Raw genomic sequence first — 9,542 nt, 5'->3', positions numbered from 1 at the left:
CAGTACTCCAGTACTCCAGTACTCCAGTACTCCATTACTCCAGTATTACAGTACTACAGTACTCCAGAAGTTTCCAGGTCAAAGCAGAAGCTCTGGGGGGACCAGTACTACAGTACTCTGGGGTGACCGAGCCTTTTCAGTTCTCCAGGCTCTGGAATCAGCTCCCTGTGAGTTACGCACCATCTCTGACCTTGGCCTTTTTAAACCTAAAATTAAAACTTATTTATTCAGGGTGGCTTTTAATACCCAGTAGTGTGTCGACACTTTTTATACTTGATGTTTTTATATGTTCATATGTTTTATTCTTGTTTTATTTTGTTGTATGTTATGTAAAGCACTTTGGGTCACCTTCAGGTTGATGTAAGGTGCTATACAAATAAAGTACATTTACATTTTGTAATTTTGCTACCTGTATGTGAAATATGAACTGGTATAGAGTTCCATCAACCATGGCTCTGTAAAAAACAGTTCTCTGAATCAAACCTGTTCTCCCCTCGGTGGTAGAACCTGCTTTCTGATGTGATTCTAGTATTGTAACCATGGTGAGCAAAATGATAATAGAATCTGTCATACAGTTGTTTCTGAGAGCATGTCACCAGTATATTTATCAGAAAACTTAACATAACATACGTAGACCTTTGTCTTACAGATAACCAGCCTAGTGTTTTATGCTGCTGGACACATTAGATCTATAAACACATTAGATCTATAAGGACATGATAAAGCACAACGTGCAGCTTTATTTTGTGCCACTTGTAATTTCTTTACATTTTTAACTAAAGTATTTGACCAAACCACAAAACAATAATCACGTTGCGAGAAAACCAAAGCATTCACAACCTGTCTCCTAACATCTAGAGATAAACATTTAGAGATTGTCAATGTCAATGTCAATTTTATTTATAAAGCACATTTAAAAACGACGAGGTCGACCAAAGTGCTGTACAGCATACAACAAAACAATACCAAAAGAAAAACACAGTGTAGAAACAATAAAATCACTAACATACTAAAATGATCAATAAAATAGTAATAAAAAATAGAAAATAGAGAATAGACGACAAAGAACCGACACATAAAGTGCACATTCACTTCTCACAGATGTGGGGAACTAATTTGTCACACACTAAAAGCCAAAGAAAATAAATAAGTTTTCAAAGAAGACTGAAAAACCACTAGGGTCTCAGCAGATCTAACATTTAGTGGCAAACTACATTCTTCTCACTAGTGACACCAGCCTCTTCCCATTTTGCAAACAACAGAATCAGTTTGTTTAGACCATGACAAATTATGATCTAAAATTACACCCAAAACCTTTGTCTCATAAACCTGTTCAACAGACATATTATTTACATTCAATTTCAGTAGTAGTTCAAGTTTAAATTGATATTTAGAACAAAGCAATATTGATTTTGTTTTGCCAACATTAAGAATTAATTGATTATAATCTTTCCATTCAGCTACTTAATTCCTCCTGCGGTCGGCACGTGAAACCAAGCGTCCTGTAGGTCCACCGTTGTGAACCACTCCCCCTGACCGACCACACGCAGAGCTTCTTCTGTGGTCGGCATCCGGACGGGCAGGGCCTTCATGTAGAGCGGTTCCCGGTCTAAAACCTCCTCCAGAGCATCCTGGACCGGAGGGAGGTCGGAGGAAAACTGTTTGCTTCTTCTGGAAATTCAGTTTAAACGTTTTCTCTGAGCAGCTCCCAGCACGTTTCCCTCCCTCTCCATAAGAGAACGAGGATAAAGCTAAACGCTGCCCTGACGAGGACGTAAACTGCTGATGGTTGAACTCCGCGCTGAGTCTTTACACATTGATGAGGCATTGGGACACCGTGGCTGACGTGAAACCCCAGCTTCCTCCCCCTGCAGGGCCGACACCTTGGAACTGGCTTCAACAATCACTTGAACCACGGGAATTCCATATGACGAAGTTCCTGACTCACTGATATGTTAATACCAACTCATTTGGCCACAGACTTGAACCACGAGAACACAATTTTACACAAATTACACAAATTTACAATTTAGTGACAGTCATGCTAAATGCCCAATAATGGCATTTGGCCAGAGATCACATCTGACTGTAAATTGTTTTTTGTCTTTCACCTTTAGTTTGTTTATTCCTGCCTTTTGTGCTTTGAACTTACTGTATAAAAGTCATGATTCCAACCACTCTGGGTCAGCACACCAACCCAGACACGCTCTGTAGGTCTGCTCACCGCCGGCTACTGAATAAAACTCTCTACACCACAGACTAAAACTCTCTACACCACAGACTAAAACTCTCTACACCACAGACTAAAACTCTCTACACCACAGACTAAAACTCTCTACACCACAGACTAAAACTCTCTACACCACAGACTAAAACTCTCTACACCACAGACTAAAACTCTCTACACCACAGACTAAAACTCTCTACACCACAGACTAAAACTAAATACACCACAGACTAAAACTCTCTACACCACAGACTAAAACTCTCTACACCACAGACTAAAACTCTCTACACCACAGACTAAAACTCTCTACACCACAGACTAAAACTAAATACACCACAGACTAAAACTCTCTACACCACAGACTAAAACTCTCTACACCACAGACTAAAACTCTCTACACCACAGACTAAAACTCTCTACACCACAGACTAAAACTCTCTACACCACAGACTAAAACTAAATACACCACAGACTAAAACTAAATACACCACAGACTAAAACTCTCTACACCACAGACTAAAACTCTCTACACCACAGACTAAAACTCTCTACACCACAGCGGACTCTGAACTGGATTGATATTATTCTTCGATAACATTAAAGACGGAGAGGTTCCATCTTCGTCACAAACTGGTCATGAAAGTTGGGTCAGAACAGCCGGCCCCTGCGGTTCCAGCAGAACCTTTGAACGTTCTTCAAGAAAACAACATTCTGCTTTGGGTCAAATGCTATTTGTTGTGGGTGATTAGAGTGTGAGAGCTGCAGGGTTGAGAGCTGGAGCCGTAACTTTCTCTGGTGGGATATTGATCGGTTGATGGGGAGATGTGAGGCTGCTGATCTGCAGAACAGAACGGCTCATTACACGCCGCCGCCAACGTGGAGGCTTCACGTCTGATCCGTCGTCCAGGGACACAATCAGCAGAAAACAGTCGATACAGTTCACCCCCACGGAGCTGCTGATGTGCTCTTGAGCAGCAAACCTGCAGCTGCTGATGTGCTCTTGAGCAGCAAACCTGCAGCTGCTGAACCTGGTGCTTTAACCAGACAGAGACGATGATGATGATGATGGTGATGATGATGATGATGATGATGATGATGATGATGATGATGATGATGGTGATGATGATGATGATGATGATGACGATGACGATGATGATGATGATGACGATGACGATGATGATGATGATGATGATGGTGATGATGATGATGATGATGATGATGATGATGATGATGATGATGATGATGGTGATGATGATGATGATGATGATGATGATGATGATGATGGTGATGATGATGATGATGATGATGATGATGATGATGATGATGATGATGATGATGGTGATGATGATGATGATGATGATGACGATGACGATGATGATGATGATGACGATGACGATGATGATGATGATGATGATGGTGATGATGATGATGATGATGATGATGATGATGATGATGATGATGATGATGGTGATGATGATGATGATGATGATGATGATGATGATGATGGTGATGATGATGATGATGATGATGGTGATGATGATGATGATGATGATGATGATGGTGATGATGATGATGATGATGATGATGATGATGATGATGATGGTGATGATGATGATGGTGATGATGATGATGATGATGATGATGATGATGATGATGATGATGATGATGATGGTGATGATGATGATGATGATGATGATGATGGTGATGATGATGAGAAACGCTGCAGCACCATGAGCAGGAAACGCTTTAGGATTTTAGTCAAATTAACTTCGTTTTTTAATATTTTTTTTATATATAATAAATACATGTTTTACATATTTTTTTTATCTTGTTAATAATAATAATAATAATAATAATAATAATAATATAATAATAATAATAATAATAATAATAATAATAATAATAATAATAATAATAATAATAATAATAATAATGATAATAATAATAATAATATAATAATAATAATAATAATAATAATAATAATAATAATAATAATAATAATAATAATAATAATAATAATAATAAACGCCTGCAGCCATGAGCCGGAAAAGCTTTACGTGACTTAGGATTAGGGTTAGGGTTTATGGTTACGGCCCCCTGCGGGGAACCAATACGCTACCGCCTCCTACGCTCGTTAGCGGTTCCAGAGATTGCAAAAGGTAGTGTTGCACTCTCACATCGTACATCCAGTAGAGGTCCGTATGCACTAAAGTACTTTGTCAGTAGCGTATGGTGCTGGACCTCTGAGAGTTTCAGAGTTTTGTTTTGAGATGTGCTGCATGGTGTATCAAAGTAACTGGGTACCTCTTATGCGTGCAGTCGGATTATGGAGAATCCGGTGTCTTCGTCTGTGGCTAGTGGATGCAATATGAGAGGACAGTTGTGAGTTTTGGAAGGGGAGAAGAGGGAGGGTGGTGATAGTTCAGAGAGGAGAGGTGAGGGGTTTTTTTTAGAGCGGTTTTTAGGATTTGGGGTTCGGGTTAGGGTTATAATTTGTTTGTGTAGTTTAAGATTGGGGTTAAGGTTAGGGTTTAGTTTAAGTTTAGGGTTTGGTGGGATTTGGGGTTTTGGTTAAGGTTCGGATTTGGGATGAGGGTTAGGGTTAGGAGTTAAGGTTTAAGGTTAGGGTTAAGGTTAGGGGTTAAGGTTAGGCGTTAAGGTTAGGGTTAGGGTTAGGGTTAGGGTTAGGGTTAGGGTTAAGGTTAGGGGTTAAGGTTAGGGTTAGGGTTAGGGTTAGGGTTAGGGTTAGGGTTAGGGTCAGGGTCAGGGGTAGGTTAGGGTTAGGGTTATGGTTAGCATTTGAGCTGAGGATGGGCTTTGAGTAAGGTTAAAGGTAAGGATGTGGGATGTATCAGATGAATGTAATGAGGTATGGAGCCCCCTTGTGGCTGAAATGTGTGTATTTGTGTTAGTAATTCTGTAGTTATTCAGATAATTAAAATAATTTTAAGATATAAGTCAAGTTGTTCAGAATTTTAAAGTAGATTTGAATTTGAGAGTATGACCCTGTTTGCTTGGAGGTCGGTTTTAAGTGTATTAATTCCTAGTTTAGGATAACCTTAATTATTATCCCTCCTGGAGGCCCGGGAGGAGATAGTAATTAATGGTACCTAATGTAAATTTCTGGACTTTTCATCAGTGGTATCCTAACGGATCAACAGACGTTTCGGCCGCTTAAATACCAGACGTCCTCCCCATTGGTGGCCCCCTGGGTTGATCAAATCCCAAGGTTTGTCCAGTTCCATAATAATTAGGGTTAGAGTTAGGGTAACCCTAACCCTAGACCTAACCCTAATAAACATGATTCTGATTCTCAATGATCCACATCATGAAACATCTGAGTGAGAGTTTATAAGACACTTAGAGCAGATCCGTCTGTAACGGATCAAAATGACACAACAATAATGTCCGAGGGAATAAAACTCTTCCATGTGCAGGATTTTACCGTCAGACATGACGGATTTCTCCCAACACAGTTTACTGTTGCTGCTGGAGGCCGGTTACCACGGCAACCGCTGTTTACAAACCCAAACAGAGACCGAGTTGTTGGTTTGGTTTATTTAGAGTTTATTTAGAGAGAAATCGCTCCTTATATTACCGTTAAAGTCCAATGTCGTCATCACGGAGTTCATCAAGATGAAATAAATGAACACACACATCTCGATCATCTCAATCATCTTGATCTGGTTTAATCCTGGTCGTTTCTTACGCTTAATAAAGTTCATTTTGTCCTCGGCTTCACAATTTAACTTGCTGATTATTTTCAAGAATATTTAAGATTTAAATCAAACGTTTTAATTGGGCGGCAGGAATCGCTGAAACATGTCAGGTATTTATTTAAAAACCTAAATATTCTTGTCCCACGAAAAGAATCAGCAAATGAAAGTCTTGATCTGTTTTTTAGGATTTTACAGTGAACTGATCAAAATACCAGTTTGATTGAAATAAAATCATAAATTAAAAAACAAAGTGTACTTTAAACGCATGCAATTTCCAAACAAGATGAAAATAGCTAAAGTTGTACGGCTGTATAAAACTTCACAAATTACACAACTGTTTTTTTACTTCCACAATTCTCAAAGGTTTTAGAAAAACTATTCAATAACAGACTAGATCAGGGGAGTCAAATGTGCGGCCCAAGAGAGATTTTCATGCGTCCCGCAAGAGGTTTCCAACGCAAAAAGTTGAAATGTTAATTTACTAAAAAGAAAGGCATAAATAATTGCCATGAATCGCAGCATATCCCATAATATATTTCTTCTACAAATCCATCGTTATTCCACAAATAGAGCAGTTTTCGACATTTTTTTAGTTTTCTAAAATGCATTTGCTGATTTTATTTCTTTGTAGACGGTCGTTTATTTTTATTAACTGACTTCTATTATATATTTTAGCAGGAAAAATATCACTGCTAAAAAAGATGATAGAAGATATTTATTGGGAGAATTTCAGTTTTGAATACGAGGATAGTGACAAAGTAAAACAGTTAAAAGAGAAGTTCTGACTTTTTCGGCACACTGGTGTAAATATCCGCAACAATTTTTAACAATAAATACACTGAATTGTACTGGAAATATCTCTAAATCACAAAGAAACTCTCGGATGTAATAAGAAAGATTTAGCTTTTGATTAAATTTCCTATAAAAAAGCGAAATTAAAAAAAAAAACATACTTGTTTCTGTTTATCTTTGTAAAATGATATTAAAAGTATTTTACATAATTTGAAAAAAAACGAGAAATTTCAAGAAAAGATCCTGAAGAAATGTATTTTACATAATTACAGTGTAAACAAAGTGCATATTTCCTTTAAAATTAACTAATCTGATATTGGATTAGATAACAATAGTAAAAAAAAAGAATTAGAAAAAAATGAGCGTGCGGCCGCGAGAAAAAAATTGGTGAAATCCGGCCCGCCAAGAAAAATGAGTTTGACACCCCTGATATAGACATTTATTGTTTGACTTCATTGACTGTCATGACTTATGTCAAAAACATTTTTTTTAATATTATTAATCTTATACTTTTGACAAAATGGTTTATTGTCAATGTCAATTTTATTTATAAAGCACATTTAAAAACGACCGAGGTCGACCAAAGTGCTGTACAGCATACAAGAGAATAAAACAATACCAAAAGAAAAACACAGTACCAAGTGTAGAAACAATAAAATCACTAACATACTAAAATTATCAATAAAATAGTAATAAAATACAATAAAAAAAAATCACTTCACACAAATGTGGGGAACTAAGTTGTCACACACTAAAAGCCAAAGAAAATAAATAAGTTTTCAAAGAAGACTTAAAAACCACTAGGGTCATTATTCATAAATCCCGGTATACTAATCAAAAGCCTCTCTTTTGTATTTTCTAAAATCAGGTCAAACATTAGAACATTAACTCTCCACCGATCAAAGGCCGTTAAGACCTGAAGTTTGTGTCTCTTTTTCATGTATTTCTAGTTCATTGTTTCATCGTGTCCAGATTTCCCTGAGTGTTTGTCTCCCCCTGGTGGAGGATTGTATGTTTGCATCTTGTCTTTCAATAAAAAACTAATAAAAAAGAAGTTGGAGCGTGGTTTCCTCTCGCGAGAGTTCCGCGCGGTTAACAGGGGAGCGAGAGTTGGAGCGTGGTTTCCTCTCGCGAGGTTTTTTTTTGTTTTTCTTCACAATTCTTTATTTCAAATTGTCTAACTACATTATAAAACAAACAGAACATTTGTAGAAACAGTTGCTGCCAGAGGATTAGTCAGAAATTATAGATCAGTTCAAAAAACGAACGAGAATTGGAGCGTGGTTTCCTCTCGCGAGAGTTTGGGCGGTAACCAGGGGAACGAGAGTTGGAGTGGTTTCCTCTCGCGAGAGTTCCGGAGCCACAGAGCAGTAAAACTTGTAGCAGCGGTTTCTGGTTTATTTATTTATTTACGGTTCCGTTTCTGGCGGATAAACGTCGCGGATAAATAACATCTTTGGTGTTTGGACCGAGAAAACCCCGAGGTTTGTGTGAGTTTGCAGCAGAAACCGCGTTAGCAGGACGGAGCTAGGCGGCTAACAGGCTAGCAGCTCTGGAAAACTGATTTAAAGTGAAGTTTCTGTTAGAAACAGCTGTTTAAGGTGATGTTTCTCAGAGAAACAGCTGGTTAAGGTGATGTTTTAGGAGGAAACAGCTGTTTAAGGTGATGTTTCTCAGAGAAACAGCTGTTTAAGGTGATGTTTTAGGAGGAAACAGCTGTTTAAGGTGATGTTTTAGGAGGAAACAGCTGTTTAAGGTGATGTTTTAGGAGGAAACAGCTGTTTAAGGTGATGTTTTAGGAGGAAACAGCTGGTTAAGGTGATGTTTTAGGAGGAAACAGCTGGTTAAGGTGATGTTTTAGGAGGAAACAGCTGTTTAAGGTGATGTTTTAGGAGGAAACAGCTGGTTAAGGTGATGTTTTAGGAGGAAACAGCTGGTTAAGGTGATGTTTTAGGAGGAAACAGCTGTTTAAGGTGATGTTTTAGGAGGAAACAGCTGTTTAAGGTGATGTTTTAGGAGGAAACAGCTGTTTAAGGTGATGTTTTAGGAGGAAACAGCTGTTTAAGGTGATGTTTTAGGAGGAAACAGCTGTTTAAGGTGATGTTTTAGGAGGAAACAGCTGGTTAAGGTGATGTTTCTCAGAGAAACAGCTGTTTAAGGTGATGTTTTAGGAGGAAACAGCTGTTTAAGGTGATGTTTTAGGAGGAAACAGCTGGTTAAGGTGATGTTTCTCAGAGAAACAGCTGTTTAAGGTGATGTTTTAGGAGGAAACAGCTGGTTAAGGTGATGTTTTAGGAGGAAACAGCTGGTTAAGGTGATGTTTTAGGAGGAAACAGCTGTTTAAGGTGATGTTTTAGGAGGAAACAGCTGTTTAAGGTGATGTTTTAGGAGGAAACAGCTGTTTAAGGTGATGTTTTAGGAGGAAACAGCTGTTTAAGGTGATGTTTTAGGAGGAAACAGCTGTTTAAGGTGATGTTTTAGGAGGAAACAGCTGTTTAAGGTGATGTTTTAGGAGGAAACAGCTGTTTAAGGTGATGTTTTAGGAGGAAACAGCTGTTTAAGGTGATGTTTTAGGAGGAAACAGCTGTTTAAGGTGATGTTTTAGGAGGAAACAGCTGTTTAAGGTGATGTTTTAGGAGGAAACAGCTGTTTAAGGTGATGTTTTAGGAGGAAACAGCTGGTTAAGGTGATGTTTTAGGAGGAAACAGCTGTTTAAGGTGATGTTTTAGGAGGAAACAGCTGTTTAAGGTGATGTTTTAGGAGGAAACAGCTGTTTAAGGTGATGTTTCTCAGAGAAACAGCTG

At 38.1% G+C, this 9,542-nt stretch overlaps 1 protein-coding gene across 3 annotated transcripts in view; it reads left to right on the top strand.

Annotated features, from left to right (window-relative positions):
- Positions 1-8,090: 8,090 nt before the first annotated feature.
- ppp2r3b (protein phosphatase 2, regulatory subunit B'', beta) overlaps positions 8,091-9,542 on the top strand; it is a 52,750-nt gene continuing 51,298 nt past the window's right edge. For 2 of the 3 annotated variants that reach the window (XM_061724249.1, XM_061724247.1), the window contains exon 1: positions 8,091-8,222. The gene's annotated coding sequence lies outside the window, so the exon portion shown is untranslated. Of the gene's footprint in view, positions 8,229-9,542 lie in introns of all 3 variants that reach the window. The other variant, XM_061724248.1, reaches the window with a different exon arrangement.

Source organism: Cololabis saira, chromosome 6 (assembly GCF_033807715.1).
Source record: "Cololabis saira isolate AMF1-May2022 chromosome 6, fColSai1.1, whole genome shotgun sequence".
Classification (NCBI taxonomy): domain Eukaryota; kingdom Metazoa; phylum Chordata; class Actinopteri; order Beloniformes; family Belonidae; genus Cololabis; species Cololabis saira.
Note: the sequence above shows the minus strand (reverse complement) of the source record. Positions and strands in the feature narration are given on the sequence as shown.